General features: G+C 46.0%; 1 protein-coding gene across 4 annotated transcripts in view; it reads left to right on the top strand.

The window, feature by feature from the left end:
• The first annotated feature begins 241 nt into the window (after positions 1-241).
• GPAM (glycerol-3-phosphate acyltransferase, mitochondrial) overlaps positions 242-25,601 on the top strand; it is a 59,037-nt gene continuing 33,677 nt past the window's right edge. The window contains exon 1 of one of the 4 annotated variants that reach the window (XM_081823548.1): positions 242-479. The gene's annotated coding sequence lies outside the window, so the exon portion shown is untranslated. Of the gene's footprint in view, positions 480-25,192; positions 25,323-25,601 lie in introns of those variants that run through there. The other 3 variants (XM_081823550.1, XM_081823546.1, XM_081823547.1) reach the window with 3 other exon arrangements.

Here is a 25,601-nt window from a genome sequence, read left to right on the forward strand (position 1 = left end):
GGCTCCTGAGCTGGGAGCTTCACTCCCTAGTCAGAAAATCCCCACCAGGCAAAGCCAAGAAGGCACCACTTACAGCATCATTAAATTATAACAAGCCCTGAAACTCACTCCAAAAGCCTGGGTCTGTTTGCCCTTGCGGGGGGGGGGGGGGGGGAAGGAAGCTGGTGATTGGCTGGCGCATCTCGGACTAGCAGGCCTTATCTCGGGCTGGTTATTATTTGATTAAAGAGGTTTCCTCCTCCTCTGGTGTTTCAAAACTGTGCTGGGAGAGTTTGCTGCTGCCTGGGGACTTTTTCTGAGGTTACTCCCGAGCACCCAAAGTCCTTCGGCCTCCAGCCGTACAGACAGCCAAAGGAGCTTCCGTCCGCCGCCACACACGGGCAGGGGCTGTCTTCTGAAGAGTCTCCATCAGCTTTGCAAATCAACTGGTTGAACATAATTCTTCAAACACTACAGAGTCAAGGATACAGGTATTAAAGGTAATTTTTTTGGGGGGGGCGTCTAATTTCCTAGGATGTCATGACATTTGAAATGGGTGTACGGTGGAAACTCTGGGGCTCAGAGTGGAAAGCAGGAGAGGCAGAAAAAGTGGGAAAAGGAAGTGCAAGAAAAAAAGACTCTGAATCTTGGAATTCTACAGAAAGGCAAGGCCAAGGTGTGAGTTATTTGCAGCTGGAGTGAGGTGTGAGCATGATTGCCATGTATCATTGGCATCTGAGCACTTTTGCTCTCATGAAGCCCCCCGGGGTCTGTCCACTCCCTTGGCGTGTCTGTCATCCTCCCCACTGGCTCAGAACCCCAAAGTCCTGACAGGGTATTGGACGCTGTATGAACAGTCCAGTTGCTTTAGCTTGAAATTTATCCAATCTGATTTGCAAATGGGGCATGGCCTTCAAAGGGTGGGCTTGGTGGCGCCCGTCCTCATGATGTTGACCACAGAGAAGAGCAGAGTGGGGCCGAGCACCACATTTATGAGAATTTCTTTCCCACTTTGTCAGAGATGCCCGTGTGCCATGCCCGGTCTATTCTCATCCCCGCAATGCTCCCGGCTCAGCTTGGGCTGGGCGGACGGAGGACAAGTCAGAGGACTTCCTCCTCGCTGCTGATGCAAGCTGGGCTCCGTGTGATGCCACAGCTGGGGGTTAACTGCCTGGGGATGAGGACCGAACTGTCCTCTCTGGGAGGTTTGGCTGGAGGTGGCCAAGGGGGGCGGGGCGGGGAACAGGGTGCAAAACAAGAAAAACATTTTATCTTGGCATTAAGTAGAAAAGAAGGCTTTTAGAGTAAACTGGTATTAAAACTGGTTCTTCCGTCCGCATGTTGGCTGACTGTGTTTCCTCTCTCTGGTCATGGCAGTTGTTTTAACTGCCAAGTGCTTCCATCCAGGCTGCCTTAGTTCCGAACTGTCTGTACCCGGGTTGTTTGTGCTTTGCTGGCGTTGGCGGGATGTTGGCATCACTTTGCCCCACAGAGCTTCTCCACAGGGTGGAGGACCCTTCCTCCTGCTGACGACTCTGCAGCGCCCCCCAGGGAATTTTCTCTGCCGAGGCTCCCCATTGGATTTCCTGAGTATTCAGAGTAATGGTCCGAGGAGCTTATCCCCTCCTCATTTTAAGGGAAATGGCAAGAGGGAGGACAAGCCTAGAGTAGGGGGTTGTACCTCTTGGACCTGATTTCTTTCCTGCTCCTTTGGGAACACTTCCTCCCTTTACCATCCTCTGGTTGGCCTGGATCCTCCTCTCTCACCATCCCTCCGTCCATCCCTGTCCCGCCACACGGATACTCGTTCTTCCCACCCACCATGGTGACCTTATTGCATGCTCTCCTTTCTGCTTGGAGCACTCTCCACCCTCCCCGGCCCCTGCTCTGGCCAAGTCAACATATTAGTTGGGTCTTTGAGTAAAGCGTCTTCCTCCAGTACTAGGTTAGGGTCCCCTGCACTTTAGCTCATTGGACCCCTAATCATATTGTCTTATGATTGCTTGTGTCCTTACTCATTGCCTCCCCGACACCAGCAGCTCTGTGAAGCCAGGGGTCTTGCTTGCAGCCAGGCCCCCAAAGCCTAGCAGCGTCTGACACCCAGTAAATTCCTACTGGTAATAGCAGGTAACGCTGACCGAGCACATTCTCCCTGCCCAGCGCTGTTCCAAGTGATTTACACTTGTTAACTCAGTCCTCACAACACACCTGTGAGGTGAGTATCAACCCATTTAACAGATGAGGGAACTGTATTAAGAAACAAGTTCACCTAGTAAATGGTGGACTTCAGACGGCATGCTTTCACTGCTATGCCGCGTGCCAATCTGGTGCTGAGGGAGTCCATGAAAAACAAATGACTGGTATCAGGGTAATGAGCGGGACACTAGGCAACTCTCCCATCTGCACTGTTGAGCCATTCACTCAGCTGAGCGGACCGCACAGGAACCACAGGGCAGGTTGTGAGCAAGGCTTTGAGGACATGGGGGTAAGTGGGCACAGACCCTGACCAGAGCGGGTCTTCCTTTCAAGCTCTGTCCTCTCTGTCAGGATCTGCTTTCCCTGTCAGCCTCTTGCCTACCTTGGTAGCCAGGTTTAACCACTTACAGGCTCCAACCTCACGACTGAGAGGGGCTCCAGATCAGGAATTTGGTCCAGCCTTGAAGGGAGCCCTTCAGGAAATTATCTTTGGCTGGATCCTCGGAGTCGAGGAGTCGATCAGGTGTTGTGCTGAGGGCTTTCCCTGCCAGATCTCATTTATCCTCCTTGTGAGGGAGGGGGTTAGCATCATCCTGGATCTTGGAGGAACAAACTAAGGCTCAGAGAACTAACTTGCCCAAGCTGGTAAGTGTGAGAGCTGAGACTCAATTTCTGATGTATCTACCCTCAAAGCTGGTGCCCTTCCCACATACCAGGGGCTTTCACAAACACTTAGCTTTGGGCTCCCTGCCGTCGGGGGATGGGTCCCCTCTGAAATTCCTGTCAGGCAGATATTTCTGTTCCACTGTCTGCCTTCCCAGTTGCTGAGTGGGGATCTCCTCACTGCGGGGTGGTCCTCAGCATCGTCTTCCCTGCATGGACCACGATCCAGCACAGGGCTTGACAAGACCAGGGACTGGTTTGGGGGCATCCGGTCCTAGAACATCACAGCCAAAAAAGCCTAAACCCAAGGCCCCCAACCTAAGGGAATCTACAAAGTCTGAAAACCTTTGTTAGAAGAGTAATAAAGCATTGGGAGGATCATTCAGATCCACTGCTGAATTTTGCTTTTTGCACTTGTTATTTAAGTTGTCTAAGCTCCAGTTTTCCTCATCTGGAAAATGGGTATAATGCGTCTCTTGTGGGATTACTTTGAGAATACAGATTCTGCGTTCACTAAATGTGGGTGTGTGCCTGCCACGTGGGAGCCACTGGGATATAGTAGAGACTCGGGCAGAGGAAGCTTCCTTCCCTTGTGGAATGTACAGTTGAATTGGGGGCAATAGGTATTAAAAAAAAAAAAATCACACAAATAATTAGGTCATTCCCATTTGTGGTGAGAAAAAGAACAAAGGACCTCATTTAGTTGGGGGTGGAGAGCTAGTCAAGAAAGGCTTCTCTGATGAACCATTAGCTTATGAGCACCTAACATGCCATCTGGCCCAGAATGCGGTAGGTGCTCAGTACATGGGGCCCTGGCCAACCACCTGCAACTCTCTGGGACTCAAAGGCTGTGAGTATAAAGTGTGGGGGGTGGACTGAATGATTCCTCAGGCTGAGTTGCCCGTTTCTGGTACTTAAAACTCCCTTGATCCATAGCAAGATAGAGTCAGATTAAAGGAGAATCCCCTGACTCCCTGTCCAGTGCTCTTCTACCCAGCTGTCTCCATGGATGGAGAGAGCCTGAGTCCAAACTCAAGGAGGCCAGGAGGAAGACTTGGCTGATTCTGTCTCCTGGAAGCCCCTTTCTCTAGCACCTCCTTCCACTCCCCAGCTGGACCCCAACATCCTTGCTCCCCGGGGGTCACTCCTTCTAGATGGAAATCCCTAAGCCCCTTCCCAGGGACAGAAAACAGGCTCTCTGTGTCCTTGTCCTCCAGGTTCCTACATGTCCAGTGTGGATGATTAACCCACCTGGGGCGATCGTCTCTGGTGGTAAAATTCCAAGCACAGGCAGGCTGGGAGGGGAGCAGCAAGTTGAGGATTTGGGGAGGGTCCCACCATCTTCCTTGGCTGCCCCTTTCCCCAACCCACTCAGCCTGCCCCCAGGAGCACCATGTTCCTTTTGCATTGCACACAGTGTCTTTTGTAAGCTCTCTGGCCAGGGATTTAGTGACAGCCCTTGTGAAGAGCTGGTTAGCATTTTTTCCAGACAAAGCCAGAAACTCTGGGAGGTGATGGAAAGGCTAAGCTTGTCAAGCGTGATGAAAGGAAATGATCAGTTTCAGGCTCCTGATTCTCTCCCACCTTCCCCATGGGGTACCCTGTCCCCTTGACCTCCAGGGGCATATCAACTCGCTATCTCCTCTTCCTTACCTGGGGCCGCACTCTTGCCTTCAGCTGTCTGTTAGCCAATCCCTACCTACTGCTTGCTGGCCATAATGCTTAGTAGGACCTCCCAGGGACATCGGTGTTTTAGCCAGTGATGCCTGCGGGAGCAATAATGGCGGGAAGGCAGGCTGCAGGACTGATACTTCAAAGCATACAACTGTCTTCACATGAACTCAGGATTTGAAAACCTTTCTTTGGTTGGGGGGGTGGTCAAAGAGGATTGGATGGATATTGAGAAAGGAACAAAAATGCTATATGATAAATAATACATTACACCAAGAGCATTTCCAAAGAGACTTTGAATAGCAAGCTGTACCCTGAGGCAAATCCTCCCCAATGGGTCATAAAAGGACAGTGGCAGGTTATGCGCAATGGAAAGGACACCCTCACAATTCAGTTCCCAGAACCTGCAGCCTTGCTGATCTTACCAGGGTGAAGCTGGGTTCTCTAGTCCTGAGCAGCATTTCAGATGTATACCGGGGCTCTGAGTTACCATGCTGAGCCAGTGCTAATGAAAATACTCCATCACTCCTGAGCTCTCAAGCAGCAGGGGGCCAGGAGGCCCCTCCCCACCCCATCCTCTCCTTGCCTCTATGCACTTGCTTAATGAACTTGGCATTTGGCCTCCAACCTGCCCTATGGGTCTGGCAGGGAGTTTAGGGGAGGCTGGCTCTGTGCATTGAGCTTCAGCCTCTTGCCAGAAATCGAGTTGGCTTAAAAAAAAAACAATCAACTACCCAAAATAAGTTTTTAAAAAAAGCAACATCCATTTCCCCCGTGAGCTGGACTTTTTCTGCGGAGAGGAGTGGTTGCTGTGGAACTTAACCATGGGGCTGCTTGGTTACAGTGTGGATGATGTTTGCTTTGTGTCAATTCCAAATTAAAAATGATTATGAGGAACAAGGGCCTGGGAAAATGGAAAGCCTTGGGACTGAAAGCTCTTCTACGACTTGGCAGTGGGAAAATGGGGGGGATCAAGCAGCCGGCAGGCGGGAAGTTGGCTGCTCCACACCCAGCCCTGCTTTGGCCCAGACAGTTCAGGGACATGGCAGAGGTGCTGAACCTTCACTCATCCGTCCCCTGGCACCTCCCTGGGGCAGTAGCAGTCCCAACCCCCATCGCACTCTCTTTGGGGCTCATTTTAATTATCTTATGGGGTGATGCCCAGGGCGAGACTCTTGGGTAGGATGGAGGTAGGACGCCCCATCCATTGCACCAGCCAGAAACAGCATCCATGATTAGACGATAGAAAATGTGCCCTCTAATCGTCACATTGTAGAAGTTCGTGAAACAGCACTCTGTGTTCCAGGTGCTTTGCCATTTCTCCTTGGAATGCCCTCTCCCTACACCATCACCCCTGCCCCACTACTAATTAGCTCTGTGACTCAGGGCAACAAGGCACAGCCCCTGCTCTCGAGGAACTCAAAGCCCAGTGGAAGAGATGGGTAATTAAACAAGCAATTTAGGGTAGCATTACCACGTGGGGAGTGCCACCATAGAGCAGAGCGGCTTATTCTCAAGGCAGCTTCTATCCCTCCAGCCCACCCCTCCCTGTCCTTGCCCTGGAATACTTTCTCTGTTCAATCTGGGTCTCAAACCTAATTCTTCTCTCAGCAACTCCAGTGGCTACTCACAGTAGCCACATTCCAGACTGCAGACCAGGGCTGGTCTGTGATGTTTTTCTAATCCACCATGATTTAAGAACTAAGGACAAAGTAGGCAGTCTTTAGTACAGCTGTGTGTATTTCGCAGGAGGAACTTCCCTTCCTTCTGAGAGTCTATCCCTCCTGCTTGTTGGGATGTTGAAACATTCTTTCTTTTATGAGACGATGATGTTTGTCAGTTTATGTTGCATTTAATTTTAATACTATGACTGGGCAGAATAAAACAGCATCCATTGTTTACCGCACCGCGATAGTTCAAAGTCTGGGAAGCATTGCCAAACAAACTGCTTGTCAACAAGGTTAACACCTATGTCCAAACCCAAGTGGGAGCCCCTGGGGTGTCTTTCTTAGCGTCTGATTTCTCAGTCTGTAGCAGACTGGCCAAGCTGATGCATTCAAATTCTACTCTCTTGCCGAAGACACTTAGCTGGCGGTGGAGGCCAAATCCTTAAATAGACGCTCCTGCTTTCTTGGCGTCCCAGGCTGCTGTATGTTTAATGCCTTGAGTATCCAATTTCTGGGCCAAACTCATGAAAATCTAAAGGGGAATTATCTGTCTCAGAAAGCAGTTGCAATGGAAATAAAAGCGATTCGTATTCAGTGTTATCAGGATGTTTAATTTTTCATTGAAATTGCAAGATAAAAGTTGATCTTCAGAGTTGTGTTAACCCAGATCTCCAGCTTCCACTGAGATGCAGCTTAGAAACTGCTGGAAAAGATGCCAGTACCCTGGCCTGGAGCAGCCTTTTATGGGCCTTCTATCTATCTGCTGACGTTAGGAAATCTTGGTCAAAGTATCTCGTCTAGTTAAATGAAGTCCCATACTGCCTCTGGTTATCCCACCATTTTAGATATGGTCCAGGGTATTGGAAGTCCCCACGAAGTTTGATGGGTAGAAGAAAATGCCCATCAGGCAAGCCAAATCCCGATAATATATGTGGTAAAGTCCAAGTTCTTGGGCTATAGTTGAATGTTTCTTTTTTTTTTTTTTTAAAGATTTTATTTATTTATTTGACAGAGAGAGACACAGCGAGAGAGGGAACACAAGCAGGGGGAGCGGGAGAGGGAGAAGCAGGCTCCCCGCAGAGCAGGGAGCCCGATGCGGGACTCGATCCCAGGACCCTGGGATCATGACCCGAGCCGAAGGCAGACGCCTAACCGACTGAGCCACCCAGGTGCCCGAATGTTTCTATATTTAAGGTTATTTAAGGGACACCTGGGAGGCAGCACAGTCAGTCGGGCGCCAATTCTTGGTTTTGGCTCAGGTCATGATCTCAGGGTCGTGAGACTGAGCCCCATGTTGGGCTCTGCACTGAGTGCGGAATCTGCTTGAGATTCTCTCTCCCTCTTCTCTGCCTCTCATGCTTGTGCTCTTTCTCTCCCCAATAAATAAATAAATAAATAAATAAATCTCTCAAATTAATTAATTAATTAAACTGTTACTTAAAATAAGTGATTCATGCTAGGCTTAGATAATTTAGCCATAAGGAGGGTTTTCCTTTACCACTCTGAAATGTTGGTTTTGCTCTGAGATGGCCAATACAAAAGGAGACTCTCATGTTTGGACTGAGTCCTTCTTGAGGTCAAGGGTGTGCCCTGCGCACCTTATTGGTGAACACACTTTTCTCCTTTTGCCCATCTCTTGGCATGTAAGATGCCAAAAAAATTGTTGTTGGTGGTAACAATAATGCAAATGACTCTATCTTTTGGAGAGAATCAGTTTCTGGCAGTTTCTACCTTGACCTAATATGACCACTTAATCATTCATATTTTTCACTTGCCTATTCAATTACTAGAAGGAAATTCTTTCTTTGACTTGATAATTATGTTTTGGCTTACACCCTAAGAAAAGGAAAGAATAGGAGTAAAGCTGGTGGGCAGCTAAGGCCTCTAGTGAGCACTCTGTGCTCCCAGCCTTGGTCCCTAGTTTTCTGGAACCTGCCCTGGCTGCTTATTCAGGGTGTGATCCAGACTGGGGAGCAACAAGCTTGGTCCACTTAATTGTATTTGGTTTGCCTGGGCTCTTTGGCCGACACAATCTTTTCCACTGAACTCCTCCCTCTTGTAATGGGCAGCCCTCTGGTTGGTCAGCAGCTTGAGGTCTGGCAAGAACAATGTAGAAGGCTTAAGGATGTTTCTCATCACGGCTTTGCCATCAATGAGTTGTATGGTCCTGGGCAGGTCATCTATCTCTCTGGGTCATGGTTTCCACATCTGTAAAACATGTTGGATTAGATCAGAATTTCTCAACTTGGCACTCTTGACATTATGGGCCAGATAATTTTTTGTTGTGGGGCTGGCTGTCCTGTGCATTGTAGGATGCTTAGCAGCATCCTGGCTTCTACCCACTGGACGCCAGTAGTACTCTTCCCCTCTTTCGTGACAGCTGAAAGTATCTCAGACATTTCCAAACGTCTTTCTGGGGGCAAAATCATCCCCAGTTGAGAACTATTGGATCAAATTATATTTACTTCAGTTTGCGAAACCACATTGAGTTGTTCATCCATCCTGTTTCATTGAACACCTACTATATGCTAGGCACTACATTAGGTTTTGTAGCTTAAATATTTTTTACAGATATTCCATGGAGTAAGTGCCATCTACTTCATGAAAATCTGAATAAGAGCTAGAATGGTTTCTACATAGGCATTGAGATAGAATGAAAAAAAAGAGAGACTCTCTCTTTGGATTCTTACTAGCCTCATCTATAAAATGTCAACCTTACACACTGTTGTCAGGACCTAATGCTTAGTGTATATAAAAGACCTTATCATAGTAGACATTCAATAATTAAACTCATTCTCCTTTCTTCCCCTCCCCCGAGAGAATCAGCTCTGCACAAAACATTAACTTTTTCAGCCTTGCTCTACCATCTCTAGGCATCTACCCTTCACCTACCACGTGCCCCCACCCCTCTCCCCAGTCAGGCCAATACTGATTGTCTTCTTAAAAATCTCCAACTGTTTGTTTCAAGGAGAGACCCCCCCTCCCTGCCTTCTCTTCTTTTACCAGATTGTTAACTTGGTCCATTTTTGAAGGAGTTGCCTCCTCTAGTGAAGAAAAAGATTCTCCAGAGTCTGGAGAATCACCAGAGATTTGCAGAAGCCATTGTTTCATGTTTTCTTTGCATGGTGACAATAAGGATCTGAGGAAGAGGGAGCTCCTGGTTTGCAAGTTATCTGCACTGCTTCTCCAGGGGGCATTGATCGGGTCATGGGTTTTATCATGGGTTCTAAGTGTCTCAATGGCAAAGACCATGTGTTGGTCTTCTGTGGGAACTCTTGCACCATCTCCTCCAAGGAAAACATGTTGGTGTTTGCTAGCTTGACATGGTGAAAAGCATCATGGTGCAGTAATAAGGAGTTCAGGGCAATGGAGTTTGAATCTGTATTTTCTTCTCCAGTCAGATCCTGACCAGGGCCTATGGGAAACAGGCAGACAGTGTAGTTCTTGGAAAAAATAAGTTCAGGCTCAAAGCCCAGCTCTATCACTTACTCTCTATTTCACCTTGGGACATTTATGTTACTACTCTGAACCTCAGCTGTTGTATCTGAGAAGTCGGCAATCACAAGGGTCCCTCTTCATAGGGAGGTTGTGAGAATGAAATGATAGAATATGTGGAAGGCATATGCTCAATAGAAATCCACTTTTATTGATAATAGATATCATCTTAAATAGTAACTATAAACAATAATAAATATTACAGGTATTAGACAACACAAAGAGGGATTTGGGTGGATGAAAAGGCAGGTATGACATTGACTTACTCTGTTGCTCATGAGAAAATGGGCTCAGAAGGGGAAACGAGGGGAAGGGCGCCCAGGTTAATGGCAGAGCTGGGGCAGATCTTGCATCTCTAGATTCTCCTTCACGTGCTGGTTCTACCATGCTGGGGCTGCTTTCCTGTGTTAAAGAAACAAAATATTCAATGACACCTGTAAACATGGTAAAGCAGACTCTTCAGGACTCTCACCAGAGGTCTGGGGACCACCACGATGGGGCTTTTTACAGTGGGGAAGACAGATTGGACTCAACTCCAAATATAGCATGGGCAAGGAGCAGGGGAAGGGTCAGCGGATGGAAAAATACTAAGAAGAAACAGCAAGGTTAAGGGGGACTCTGGCTAAACTGACCTAACCAGATTCTTCACCGAAGACAGGCCGGGGTTGTCAGGCAACACCTGCGGGCTGGTGGAGGGTGAGGAGCTGGATCAGATTTGGAAGGTTGGGGATCTGGTGAAACCGAGCAGCTCTTGCTAAAACTGGATTTCACAAGGAGGTGCACAGATGGGCTTAGGAGAAGTTTCAGGGGACCGACTAAAGTTTGAATTTTTGTCACCTGCCCAGAAATTTAAAGCCCCAGTTTGGAAAATTGCATACAAATTGAGGAAAATGTGCCTATTGGTTTAAGCACCATGTGCTGTTTCCAGAGGGAATCTTTCTTCCAGGTAAGAGAGAAATGAATATTTGTCTAATGGGTTTCTGATGACCTAGGGTTGCCCGAGAGAAAAGCGGAGTGTGAGAGGAGGCCTAGCCCCCGCAGACTCCCCAGCCACGCCAGTCTGTCCTTATGCACAGCCAAACACTGTCGAAACTACTGCCTTTGTCCCTCCATCTCCCACCTTCGCAAAGTTCAGCCCTTACCTCCCAGCCCAGGCCCAAGGGACTGGTGAGTTGATCTTTTGCTTTAATGCTGATATTCAGTCTCAAGAGCTGCTATGAATGACCATATAACTGAGCACAAATCGTGTACCCCTTCCCAGTGAGGCTGCAAGAGATTTCTCTGGGCTGACCAGAGCTGTGATTCGTATCGTATCTTTCACCTCTTGCCAATAACCTTTAAGCTTGCTTGAGAAGGAAAGACTGGAGGTTTTAGGCTGTCTGTCGAAAGAGGAAGAATTTTAACAAAGTGGCTTGCTACACTTGGTCCTTCAATATTAACTATTTGGGGCTTACTTGCAATGGGAGGTTATGTGGTTCTGTTTAGACGCTGGCATCATGTATAATTCACATGATGCAAAATCAGATGCAATTGCACTGTGAGTGGAACCTTGGTAAAAATGGAATAACTTAATTGAATTAAAGTCTACTGTACTCTTAAATGATGGTCATAATTCAGTCAAGAAGTTGAATCAATAGAGTCCTGTTTCCTACCAGAACTCTATCTCTTACTCTACCTTTTTTTAAAACTAAGTTAAAACTTAACTGAGGGGCGCCTGGGTGGCTCAGTCGTTAAGCGTCTGCCTTCGGCTCAGGTCATGATTCCAGGTCCTGGGATCGAGCCCCGCATGGGGCTCCCTGCTGCGCGGGAAGCCTGCTTTTCCCTCTCCCACTCCCCCTGCTTGTGTTCCCTCTCTCGCTGTGTCTCTCTCTCTGTCAAATAAATAAATAAAATCTTAAAAAAAAAAAAAAACTTAACTGGAAATGGCTGTCTTTCTTACCTGAAGAGGGTTCACCATGCACGGAGCACATATTTTAATGTTTTTCTTTTACTCCCCTCCTCTTTTGTTTAACCCCCTTCTGGCATAGCTTATATCAAATAATGATTTAAAGGAGGGATCTGCAGATTACGGCCCCTGGGCCAAATCCTGCCCACCACTTGTTTTGCAAATAAAGCTTTTTTTGGCACACAGCCACATCCATTTGTTTATGTGTTGTCTTTGTCTGTTCTCATACTACAATGGAATTGCATCATTGTGACAGGGACCATATGCCCCCAAAGACTTAAGTATTTGCTGGCTGGCCCTTTATAGAAAACTTGTGCTGACTCCTGATTTAGACTATGAGTGTTGGAGTCAAACATGCCTAGGTTCAAATCAGGTCTTGGTTACTTGCTAGCATGTAACAAGCTAGTTTTGACATTGGAAATGTGGCACGACCTCTCTGAAACCTAATCTCTGCCATGGGGATAGTAGATAAATACCTACCTTGCAGGGCTGGTGTGAGAATTCAGTGAGATAGTATTTGTAAAAACCACAGCCCTGTGCGTGGCACAGAGCAAATGCTATTCCTGAGCATTCATTCTTTTAGTCAACAAATGTATACCTAGTGGTTTCTCTGTGCTAAGCCGGGGCGTGGGGTGTGGTGGCCAAGGCAGAGATTGACATAGAACGTCCTTGCTCTCCTAGGCTTACATTCTCATGGGAATGATGGTAACATAAAGGAAATGAGTCACAGATTATTATCAGATAGTGATAAGTGCTATAAATAAAATAAAATAGGATGGCACAGAAGAAAGTGACGAAGCAGGGAACAGAAAGTTGCTAACCAAGCTAAGACCTGAACATAAGAATGAGTCAGCCATGTGCAGATCCAGAAAAGGGATGTTCCTGACAGCAGGGACAAGTAAGCAATCCCCGAGCCAGGGATGAGCTTGGGATGGTTCAAGAAGAGGGGTGGCCTTGGGGACCAGGGAGAGGAGGATGGCAAAGTTCAACAGGGGTAACAGCATGTCGACTTGTGGGCCTTGAGAAGATTTTAGAGTTAGAGGTGCAATCTGAGACCATAATGGAGCAGAAATGAGGTCCTTGGCCTCATTCTCCGACCTTTGTTGTAATATATTATTCTTCCTCTTTGGTCTCTGGCATTCGTCGCTGTTAGAAACTGGAGACGGGAAGGGGCCTAGGGGAGCCCTCATCAAATTGGAAGCTTTCGGTTGTGGCAAGCCCATCCCACCACCCTGGCTGATCCCAGCCACCTCACTTGGGCTTTTCTCCTTATAGTACCTCTGACTCACCCAAAAGATCTTTTGGCTGATGCCATTGCCTCTTTGAAATTTTTCTTATCAGGAGCCTTTAAATGCTTCTCCAGGCAGAGCACTTAAGGTGAAAACCAGTTAATGTAATCTTAAAATCCCCTAATAAATTTCCAGCAACATAAGACCACCAGATAATCATTTTGTCCCTAGGGTCACTCAGAATTCACAGCTCAGTTCCCATAATTAGCATTTCTTTTGTGTCTGAATCATTGAACAGGCGTGAAGGGCCCCAGTGAAAATATTTTGCCTGTGGGCGGTTTTAAAGAAAGCCATAGATACAATCAGTTACCCAAACTGCCTCTAGAGTTGCTAATAATAACAGCCATGTGGCACTTCCCAGTTTCAAAGCCGTGCTGCAAACCTAGCTTACTTAAATTACAAGTCTACCTTTAGTTTACCTACCTTTATTGGCTTTGGATGACTCCTCCTCCTCCTCTTCATCCTCCTTCTTCATCCTCTTCATCATCACCAAAACCCTTCATTGGAAAGTACTTACCTGGCTAATGGTAATTAATACTTCTTTGCAATGCAAATATGTATTTCTGTCTCATCTTGCTTTAGACATTGTTAAAAGAACAAGATCCCGAATGTAGCTGTCTTCTAAGCCATGCTGTCAAACACTGATTCTTAATCTGGGGTCCATGGATGACCTCAGGGGGGTGGGTGACGAACCCCCTGAAATCAAACACAAACGCAAACTTTTACGTGTACCTTTTTTTCCCTCTGGAGAGAATCTAGAGTTTCATCAGATTCTCATAGTGTTCCCCTGACTCCAAAGAGTGGAGTCTTTTAGGACTTTAGTGACACAACCCATATAATAGTCATCGAAGGAAGACTCTATGCAAATTTGTAAGTGGAAAAAGGAAGTTGTTGGGGTTGGAGCTGGGGAAGCCTGTGATTCTGAACTACCACACTGACTGATTATGACCCTGGATCAAATGAAGCCTCCCAGACTAGACATCTTCCCAGGAACTCTTATGGGAATTGCAAACATTATGTATTGCCCTCTCTACCCCAGGTACTGTCCACCAGGGCCTTACATATTTTAACTCTTAATCTTCACAACCACCGTATAAAGCAGATATTATGACTAGTCTTGCTGTACACATGAGGAAAATGAGGCACAGAGAGATTAAAACTATAGATTGAGTTTGCATTTAACATTCCAAGACCCTTCACAGTCCCGGATTTTGTCAAGCTGTAATTAATGGTTCAGAGTAATTACCATTTCGGACATGTCTGAATGGTAGCCATGTTGTAATCTCCAAGCACATGCCTCATTAATAATAGGATTCCTATAGGTACCTCCTCCGGTGGATAAGAACAGTTTGCAGGTCACGTGCAGAGGAGAGCCAGCTGACTGCTCTTTTAATTAGAATTTGTCTAAGCGTCACTGTGGTTTATAAAATGGGGTTACTGACTAGATAATTTTATTTTCACTATTATCACCACTAAAAAATTCATGCCATGTACCTAAGGCATGCCAGGACACTGTAGAGCTTAAAGTTAACTAAGCCTTCTCTCTGAGAGGTTGAAATTTCATTCATTCCAGGATTTGATCAGTTTATGGGGCTTACGATGTAATTCATTATATTTTTTCAACAGTTAATGAGCAGGTGACCTAGAAGCTTATGGACTATCCTCTAAAAACATCATTTGTAATCAACCTAGAGAAAAGCAACATTGTGGATATGAAAGTTTGTTTAATCCCATCTGTAACCTGTAGAGGTTACTGGGAATTCTACAATTCATGGATGCATGCTAAATTTACATATGTGTGCCAGTAATTTCGGGAGGTGAGGTAGGAACCCTGGAGCAGAACCGACAGCCTTTGGAAAAAATAACTATAAAATAATCTGATAAAGGGGAAAACTGTTTTGTCATCTCCTAAGCAGAATTGGATGTACAAGAGGAATGGGTGAGGTGTAAGTCACCCCGAGTGAAGGGTCGGGCTCAGTGACCTGCACCATCAGCGGTACAACCAAGCGGGACTACAAGAGGGGATTGTACCCTGTGACTCTGGGTTATGGAAAGCCTATTATACACTATCTTACTTTCATGTTGGAGATCATCCTTGTAATCTAATTCAAATATTTTATGGAATAATATGATGACGACTGTCAGAAAAGGTTTGGTAAAAATCACAGCCGATCATATTATTACGCTTATTCAGGTTTTGCTTTGTATCAGGTAATTTAGAAAATTGGAAACTGTGTTGATAACACTCTTTGGAAACCTTTTATTTTGGGAAATCTGCAAGCTAAAAGCGAAAGATGGTTATAAGGAGTATGTCTGGAACATCCAAGAAAATACATTTTCTTTTTTTTTTTTTTAAAGATTTTATTTATTTATTTGAGAGCATGAGAGGGAGGAGGGTCAGAGGGAGAAGCAGACTCCCTGCCGAGCAGGGAGCCTGACGCGGGACTCGATCCCGGGACTCCAGGATCATGACCTGAGCCGAAGGCAGTCGCTTAACCAACTGAGCCACCCAGGCGCCCGAAAATACATTTTCTAAAAGAAAATCTTAGAGCTTCTATGTCCCCAAAAGTAATAAAACTAAATGTCTTTAAAAGTATTCTAAATGGAGACTTAGTTAAACTTTGTGGCTCTTCCTGATTAGATTTAATAAGTGAAGTTCTAGTTTACTTCGATCTCATTAGAAAAAGAATAATTTAAATACAAAGTAGTTCTGCTTCTCCTCATCCTCTTTATGAAAACTTTTTTCCTTTTTGACAAAAACTGATTCTAAGGAGGAAATAGAAATAAGTCTATCTCCAGCCATGTCTGGCTTTCAAGTATTTTCAAATTCCTCCCTTCAAGTGTACAAGGCACATGTGTGTTTGCCTCCCAGCCTCTGCTTTGCCTTGTTCTCCATTGTGGATACTCATCCATGGCAGACCACCACCCATTGTGTTGCTGGTCACCACTGGAGACCTGGGCCCCTATTCCCCCTGGTATTTATGTTGTTCCCTCTCCTCTGATCCAGGGAGTGAGGGTCGGGGGGTGGGGGGAATGGGTAATCTGCTTGCTATCTCTCTACCCAGCTTGGATACATGCTTCTTCAAGACCCATAGAGTCCTGGGCCCCTAAAACTCTATGGTTCATGTATTGCTCCTTGAATACTTCTATTCTTAAAGTTATACTTGTCCATGACTATTGATAGTTGTAACAGCCATTCACACTCTCCTTTATTAAATAAGTAATCACATCTTGTACTTAGACATTCAACAAACAGATCTGGAGCATCTGTTTTGTGCAACGCACTGTTAGGTGCTAGGAAATCGAGAGGGGAACGGAAGAGGTCAAGAATTTAAGAGGGACAGGCAGACGTTAAATGGCTAATTCTATAATGGAGTCTTTAATTATAATTGTGATAGGTCCCATGGGGGAGAAGCATCTGACAAGGGGTCTGACTTAGTCTGAGGGTCAGTGAAGGTTGTCACAAGGAGGTGGGAACTGAGCTGTGGTATGAAGCATGGATTGTAGAGGAAAGAGGGGGTTGTGGTGGGGACCACAGCCAGCAGAGGAAGGAGTATGTGTGAGAGAAGGGCAGAGCCATCTTTCTTAAGGAGTTGAAGGCAAGCCAGGGTGGCCTATGTCAGAGAGAAAGAGCAAGTGGGAGGAGATGAGGCTGGGAAGGTTATCAAGGGTAGACGGGCCAGGTCTTAGAGGCCATGTTGAAGACTGTTTCCTAAAAGTCTCTGTCCTAAAAGTCCAAAGCCTTTGTCCTAAAAACTGCAAGAACAATAGAAAGGATTTTAATCCCTTGCAGTGGGGATCAGACAGAGAAGTGGGGGTGTTTGAAGTGCTCAGTGTTGCATTTTTAAACGTCTGCTCTGGCTGACGTGTGGGATGTCTGGGGGGATGGTGCACGGGAAGCAGACATGAGGAGTCTTGGTAGTAAGTTTTGTGCCTCCCAGGAAAGATAGTGGTGGCCTGCATTAGGATAGTACAGGTAGAGAGGCGGTAAAAGGATGGTGGGTTTAAAGTTATGTAGAAGGTTAAATTGCTAGAAGTTGGTGTTGGACTGGATGTAGGAAGAAGTTAAGAATGACTCCTAAGGGGCGCCTGGGTGGCTCAGTTGTTGGGCGTCTGCCTTCAGCTTGGGTCATGATCCCGGGGTCCTGGGATCGAGTCCTGCATCAGGCTCCCTACTCGTTGGGAAGCCTGCTTCTCCCTCTCCTACTCCCCCTGCTTGTGTTCCCTCTCTCGCTGTGTCTCTCTCTGTCAAATAAATAAAATCTTAAAAAAAAAAAAAAAAAAAAGAATGACTCCTCCTAGGTTCCTGGTCTGTTGAGAGAGTAGGGAGTAAGAACGAAGGGGGGCCTCGAACCAGCAAAAGTTGCCAAGAAAAAACACCTAGGTAGGGAAAAAGAAATCCAGGAGAGCATGGGGTTGTGAAAGCTGAGGAAAGGCCTTGCTCCTTCTGCTAGAACTTGAACTTGCTCAGCAAGCCATCAGTGTCTGATAATCTGACATCAGGTTGTACAATAGTAGAAGGACTCTGGGTAAGTCTGGGCACTCACCATCTAGTCCACATTAGGATCCCTCTTCCAGAAGACAAGATGCTTTCTGTCCAGCTAGCATCTCAACTCCACAAACCCCCTTGGACAATATCTTCCAAAAACCAACAGTGATTTTCAGAGAAGTGACCTAAAGCAATATTTAGGAACAAAACTACATGTTGTCTTCAGAAATGCAACAAAGGCACAACAAAGGTAAACTTTTATGATGTCATATAGGGTAGTCTGGCCAGTCAAAAGCTCCAAACTCTCATCATTCCAGATTGGGAATTTTGATTTATCCATCCCAACAAGAAGGTTCACTGAGGTTGTTCTGATAGTCATTAGAGTTGTTCGTAAATGTTTGGTTATTTAATCTGACATTTAGTTTGGTAGGATTACATTTCTTCACCCACTTGCTTTATACAATGCTTTAGCTAATGAAATTGGAACACAAGCAATGTATGGATTAAGAGATTATGGTTTATACTCTCTGTTCTTGGCCTCAGAAAATAAGGAAGACCTCAGCAAATAAGGAAGTGTGTATCAACATGGAGCCACCCTCAGTGACCTTTATGAGCAGAGCTTCTGTAATAACCTGCAGTTTACATGTAGCATACACAAGAAATAAACTTTGTTGTCTTAAGGCTCTGAGACATTTGTTACTGTATCATAACCCAGTCCATCCTGACTGATACAGAGACACCCTTTCCAGAACAAAGTAACTTTAAGAGTTTATATGAGTTCCAAAGATTTTAGGACAAATTCTTTGCTAGCATTTAAGCTCAAGGAATTAGGATCTCTCTTTTGTCTCCAAAGTCTCTGCAAGAGGAGACTACTAACAATTGTAATAATAGCTACTATTTAGTTAATCTTAACCATGCAGCAGGTGCTATGCTAATTATCTTGCATACATTATTCCAGTTAATCTCAAAATAACCCAATAAGGAAGTGGACATGAGCAAATCCACTTTTAAAATGAGAGAATTGAGGCTCAGAGAGGTTAAATAACTTTCCTAGGGTCACATAGCTGGTAAATGGTAGAACCAAGATTGGAATCCAGGGTGTCTGGCTCCAAAGTCCTTGCAGAGTTCTCAGACATTCTGCTAGAAGGATTCAGGGTTGGCCCACTGATGTCCTCACTTGAAGCTCAGCTCTTAAGCCAGCCCCATCTGAGTATCTTTATAGAGTGGGTTTAACATTAAGATATGCTTTTCAGACCTGGGACGTGACTACTCTAACTACCAGGCTCTCACCTAAGCTGGCTGAAAAATGTATGTTATGTGTTTGTGCTCTAGAATCAGGTAGATCTGAATTCACATTGAGGTTCTGCCAGGTACTGGATTCACTTAACCTCTCCACAATACCTCCGTTTCTCCATCTGAAAAAATGTGGGTGATAGTTGTTCCTGGCTCATGGGGCTGTGGGGAGGATGGGCCCCTTGTTTTTCTTTTTGCTCTCAGATCCATTCCCCATCCTTCCCTGCTCTACTTTATGCCGGGGAGGGGAGTGATCCCTGCAAACTCATTCCTTAGGCTTCTTTGCAGTTTGCTTCAGCCAACAGGAGGGGCTTGCAGGTGGAGAGAGGGCAGAAAGGGAGGAAAGCCAGGGAGGGTGTTCCTCCTGTTTCAGGTGGCACCTCCAGCTGCGGCAGCTTTGTGGTTTGGGGTCCTCCTAGGCAGCCCCTCTCTCCTTGGTCCCAGATGTGGCTTAGGTGGCTCTGGCTTCTGGTTGTGTTAACATCTTTGTTGCTCCAGCCCTAGAGTACTGATCTGGTGTTGCTAATCTCTGGGCTGCGACACAGTCCCCTTTTGTTCTTTCAGCTCTTCCAAGACCTTTTGAAGAGGGATTCTGTATAAAAATCACACTTCCGGTGGTCTGGCATGGGCTGTTTTCCAGATCGTGCCATGACTGATACAGAGGGTTGCTTGAGATAATGCCTATGAAGTACTTAGAAGAGTGCTTGGCACATAAAAAGTGCTCAACCAATGGTAGCTTACAAAATGTACTTACTTTCCTCTTACCTAGATTCTCTGCAGCCAGTTGGCCCCAGGCAGGCCCCTGCCTGCATCATAGCTCCTGAGTCACTGCCTCCTCCTTCCAGGCTGGCCAGGTCCACGGACCTGGGCTTCTGTTGTTTTTTTTTTTTTTAAAGATTTTATTTATTTATTCATGAGAGAGAGAGAGAGAGAGAGAGAGGCAGAGGGAGAAGCAGACTTCCCGCAGAGCGGGGAGCCCGATGCGGGACTCGATCCCAGGACTCCGGGACCATGACCTGAGCCGAAGGCAGACGCTTAACCATCTGAGCCACCCAGGCGCCCCCTGGGCTTCTGTTTTGATTCATCCTTCTCTAATCTTTACAGAATAAAGGGCCTGTGAATTCGTCCATGACATTTTTGACACATGTCACAATGTTATTTTTAATTTTTGGAACTTCTTAATAGGGCTTAAAAAGGCCTGCTTTATCTGGCCCCTCTTGGTTCCCAACACCTCCCTCTGTTCACTTTGTTGCTTTCAGTAACAAAAAGGCAGTTACTTGCAATTAGCCTCCCTTACGGCCTTGGGGAATCTCGAGACTTAAACCCAAGAGCCTGGCTACAAGCCTGGGAGAAGGGGAAAAAATACCTTCCATTTCTTGAGAATGAACTTATTAGATGTAAAAAAAAAAATTCGACTTACAAGCTAATTTCTTAAGTACGCTGCTCCACTAGTTCTCTGATCCAGTGCCCCAGACCACCTCTGGAACTGGTGCCCTGCCCTGAGGTGCAGCTAATGGCTGAAAGAAAGTCTGGAACCCTACCTAGTTCCTGCAGGCCTTCCTTCTTGGGGGTAGAGGGGTGGGGAGTTGAGTCCAGTCAGGTAGCCCAACCTGTAGGAGATGCCAAGGCAGATCTACCTGAAGCTTGCCTACGTCCTACTGGGGTTATTAGAAGTTTGTGGCTTAATTTACTAAATAAAGCAGTTTTTAGTAGAATTGAAGTCCTTACTCTGCCACAAATGTGGTAAAAGTGAGTCAGAGGGGTTCCATTCTCTTCTGGCCTAACGTACTTTCTTTCTTTTTTTAAGTTTTTAAAATTTATTTGACACAGAGAGAGACAGCGAGAGAGGGAACACAAGCAGGGGGAGTGGGAGAGGGAGAAGCAGGCTTCCCGCGGAGTAGGGAGCCCGACGCGGGACTCAATCCCAGTACCCGGGGACCATGACCCAAGCCAAAGGCAGACGCTTAACGACTGAGCCACCCAAGCGCCCCCCTAACGTACTTTCTAAATGACAGGCTCTACGATCACTTCCATGGCCACAAACTCCAGCATGATAACACTGGTAGGGATGACTTCTTAACTCTTCTCTCATTTTTCCCTATATATTTGAGTCATTCTAGTGGCTAGAATTGTGCTCAAAATTAAACGTGAGTTAGGAATGCATTTGCCTCTGAGTAACAGAAAACAAGATTTACTGGCTTCAACAGATAGAGATTTAACAAAAATCCAGAGATGTGTGATTGGTGGTGTTGGGTTTGGACATTAAGTTACGGAACAAATGGGGGGAAAAGAGTGAAAAAGAAGCAGTGCTAGCTGTCTGTTCCCTTTTACTAAGAAAAGCTTCTCTGGAAATCCTCAAATTTGACTTTCTCTTAGGTCTCATTGCTCAGAACTGGGTCATATGACCATGTTGGCTGCAATGGATGGCCAAAATATGTATGTCAGAAAGTGTCTTTATTTTGTCTTGTTTTTGAAATCTATATATTTGGGGAAAAGAATTCTAGATTGATGGTTTTTTCTTTGAGTACTTTATTTTTTTAACGATTTTATTTATTTGAGAAAGAGAGAGGGAGAAGCAGGCTCCCCACTGAGCAGCCGATCCCATGCCCCCAGGATCATGAGCCAAAAGCAGCCGCTTAACCGACTGAGCCACCCAGACGCCCTCTTTGAGTACTTTAAAGATGCTGCTTTCCTGATTTCTTGTTTGCAAATTTCTGATAAGAAAACTGTCCTCATTTTATCTTTGTTCCTTTGCATAGTGATGTATATTTTTTTCTCTCTGCTTTTAAGGTTTTCACTTTACCACTGGTTTTAAGCAATTTAATTGTGATGTTCCTTGGTATAGTTTTCTTCATTTTTCTACTGAAGAGTTTGTTGGGCTTCTTGGATTTGCGAGTTTATAGTTTTTTATCAAGTTCAGGAAGTTTTCAGGTACTATTTCTTCAACTGTTTTTTCTGTCTTCCCTGACCCCTCCTCGTTCCCATATTTCTTCTGTCCTTCAGGGACTTCAGTTATGTGTATGTTAAGCTCACTGATACTCTGTTTATATTTTCAGGCTTTTTATTCCCTCTGTATTTCATTTTGGAGAGTTTCTGTTGCAATGTTTTCAGGTTCTTTAACCTTTTTCTCCCCCAGTAATGCTTAATCTGCTGTTAGTCCCATAGAAGTGTAGGGTGTGTGTGTTAAAAATCTCAGACAGTGTTGGGGCACCTGGGTGGCTCAGTCGTTAAGCGTCTGCCTTTGGCTGGGGTTATGATCCCAGGGTCCTGGGATCGAGCCCTGCATTGGGCTCCCTGCTCTGTGGGAAGCCTGCTTCTCCCTCTCCCACTCCCCCTGCTTGTGTTCCCTCTCTCGCTGTGTCTCTCTCTGTCAAATAAACAAATAAAATCTTTTTAAAAAATCTCAGACAATGTTTTTATGATTTCTAGGTATTTACTTTTTAGGTCTTTTTAAGGATTTTCCATATCTCTACTTCCTTGGCCATATAGAATACAGTTATAATTGTTTTTTAATGTCCTAGTTTACTAATTCTATAATTTCTGTGACTCAGTTGATTCATTTTTCTTTTTTTTTAAACTTTATTTATTTATTTGAGAGAAAGAGAGCAAGAGTGGGGCGAGGGGCAAAGGGAGAGGGATAAGCAGACACCCCGCTGAGCAGGGAGCCCGATGTGGGGATCAATCCCAGGACTCCAGGGTCATGACCCGAGCCGAAGGCAGACACTTAACCAACTGAACCACCCAGGTGCCCCTCTGTTACTCTTTCAATTGATTGATTTTTCTCCTTATATGGGCCATTTTTTCCCTACATTTTTTTTTGTATGTCTGATCATTTTTGATTGGATGTCAGACATTGTGAATTTTATCTTATTGGGTGGTAGATATCTCTGATTTCCTATAAGCACTGTTGTACTGGTTTTGGGATAGTTTGTTCTTGGAAACAGTTTGGTCCTTTTGGTGCTGGCTTTTAGGATTTGTTCGGTAGGACCAGAGCAGCATTTACTCTATGGTTATTTTTACCCCACTACTGAGACAAGACCTATTGAGTCATGAATTACGAGGTTTCTGATCTGGGTGCCAGGATCAGGTCCTATTCCTGGTCCTATATAATCACTGGGTATCTTTCCACTCTGATTTGTGGGAACAGGAACAACTTCCTGCCCTGTGCAAGCTTTGATGATTGTTCTCGCTCTCTTTCTAGGTGGCTCTTTCCCTGGCCATGGGTTGCTTCCTCACGCTCACATGCTAATCAGCTGAAGACTGGAACAAGGCCTTTTGTAGGTCTCCAGAGCTCCTCTTTCACTGTATAGTTCTCTTCTCTCCAGCACTCAACTCCCAGCTCCCACTGTTTCAGCTTTCCCGGTCTCCCAGTTCTATCTCCTCAACTCAGGGAGTCTGTCTAGCTCTTCCTTGATCCCCCTCTCTACACTGCTGCCTGGCAGCTCTCTTAGGCAGTAAGCAGAGGCAATCAGAGGCAACCACCTCATTCGTCTGCTCTCCCTATGGACCACTGTTCCGCAATGCTGCCTATTTATTTAATTAATTTATTTAGTTGTTTTAGTAGGAGAGTAAATTCAGTCAATGTTGTTCCATCTTGGCTGGCTAGACTGGATTACTATAGATTATTGTTGTTCTGTTGATAAAACAGATTGCCGTGTCAACTGTTTCCCAAAGAATTCTCATTATGTAACCTGAAATACCTTACACTGCAATCCACATCTCCTGCAAGTACAGTACATCCTTGGGCGATGGGTGTTACAGAAGAGTTGCCTACAAATAAACTCTGTGTAAGAAAATCTGATTTTTCCCTCTGGCTTCCATTTTCATTCCTGCAATACTCTCTCTGCTTCATTTCTCATCACTTTCTCTTTAGCAATGACTTCAAACCCTGAGACTTTCCTTTGTTTTCTCCTCTCCTTGTTTTTGTTTTGTTTTGTTTTTCTTTCTTTTTGGTCAGGGACCAACAATCTATACACAAAATGTCATGATGTTTTGGAATTAGAATTCATCACATTCTTGTCAGCACAGTCCTTTTGTACTCAGGTGTGTGCTTGGAGTAAAGGGGTGTGTGGGGTTGAATAAAGGCAGGGCCTTTGACTTCAAGCAGCTCAGTCTTTTTTTTTTTTTTTTATGAATAGCTACTCCCACAGTTTTGGATTGTTTTAAAAGTAGGACACCTCTGCATTTTGAAATGGACTTAGAAGTAGAAAGTTCAAGAAAAGGAATTCTTGTTTTTCTTCCTGCTCCTCAGCTTCAACAGTATTTATTGAGTGTTTACTACAATAGTGTTATTGTATTATCTAAGAGACTGAGATAAGTCACAGACATTGATGATGATTTCATACTGTTATGAAAGAATGACACATATTGATAAAGACCCAAGGTGTGGTGCCACAGTAAACCTGTGAGATTTCACAGAAGGGTGTGATTACTGAGAGCTGGAGATAATAGGGAAGGCTTGGAGACCTAGTTCAGGAAAGAATTACAGGATTTAGGAAAACATGGTGTGAGCACAGTTAGGAGTATGGGAGCCCATGGCTTGACTAGGGACCACCAGAGAGGTTGGAGTAGGAGCTTCTACTGGAGAACAGTGGGGAAAGTAGAGGTCTATCTGTGGAGGCCTTATGTGCCAGGCTCAGGCATTTGGACTGTGGAGAGCTCTGGATGGTTTTTGATGGGAGGACATGGAAGATGTGTTTCCATGAGAAGGTTAGGGTTAATGTGTGCGGAGTTGATGAGGATTGGTGGCAGCGGTGTGAGAGCAGGGACTATACTACGACCTAATCATCTTTGTATTCCTATCTGCTGGTTCAAACTTCACGCTGGTTGCTAAGGTGCATGTAAAAAGGTTATCCTTTGCTTTCCAAATTGCTAATATTCTTGATAACCACCTGCTTTGTCAGTGGCATGACAAATATTGTGAAAGAACTTCTTTGTGCCCCATGAAGAATTAAAGGTAGGCAAACTTGGACTCAGGCTCTTTCAAGCCTTGTTTCTCTTTCAGCTCATTTTGTTCTATTCAGGAAAAGGTACTCGGCCACTGTTACAGAAATTACACAACAGGGTCATTCCCAATCCCCACCTCCCCCAACCCTAACAATTTCTGCATATTCTTACAAATCTCATAAGACAGACCACACATACACACGGGAACCACACAACCCAAGCGAACAGTCCCAAAAGAGCCCGGCGCAGGCACAGACTTGCAGATGGGCAGAATTGACACAAAGCAGCCTCAGGCGCACGTGCACGAGCGCGCAGACGCGCGCGCACAACACCCTCACGTGACTCAGCGCCTAGGCGGAGTACCCGTTCGATTAGGCACTCACACTCCATTATTGGCCCCACTGGCCCCCTGGTGTGCACATGTTCTGCTCCGATCCGCACGCGGAGCCCGCCACACCCCCAGCCCTCGGCAGCCCCCCGCCCAGCCCGGGGCCGCGGACTCGCCGAGGCTCCGCTCACTCGCGGGCGCCGTTTGCGTCATCGGGACGCGACCTTGCAGCAGCACCGGCCGAGACTCGAAGTGCCGGCGGCTGCAGGAGCAGAAGCCGGAGCCGGCGGAGCTGCGGGGTGCGGACCGCGAGGGCGAGAGCGGCTGCGGGAAGCTGCTCGGGCCCGGAGCGCCGCGATAGGTGCGTCGTCGCCGTCTCCGCTGGACCCGGCGCCACGCCGGCAGGTTGTCCACCTCCCCGGAGCTCCAGGATTCCCCCCTGAGAAATGGGCCCGGCTCGTGCCGGGTGGGGGTCGGGAGACCGGGCTGCGGCATGGGCTCCCTTGGGGAGGAGGGAAGTTCCTGTGGACTGAGTAGCCTATGCACCTGAAGGGATCGCGGGGGCATTGGCTTTCGGGCAGCTGGGGTGCTTTGCGAGCGCTGGTGCTGGGGACAATCCCATGACACTTAACAAATGATT

Source organism: Leptonychotes weddellii, chromosome 6, assembly GCF_054177405.1.
Source record: "Leptonychotes weddellii isolate Sample4059 chromosome 6, ASM5417740v2, whole genome shotgun sequence".
Taxonomy (NCBI): Eukaryota; Metazoa; Chordata; class Mammalia; order Carnivora; family Phocidae; genus Leptonychotes; species Leptonychotes weddellii.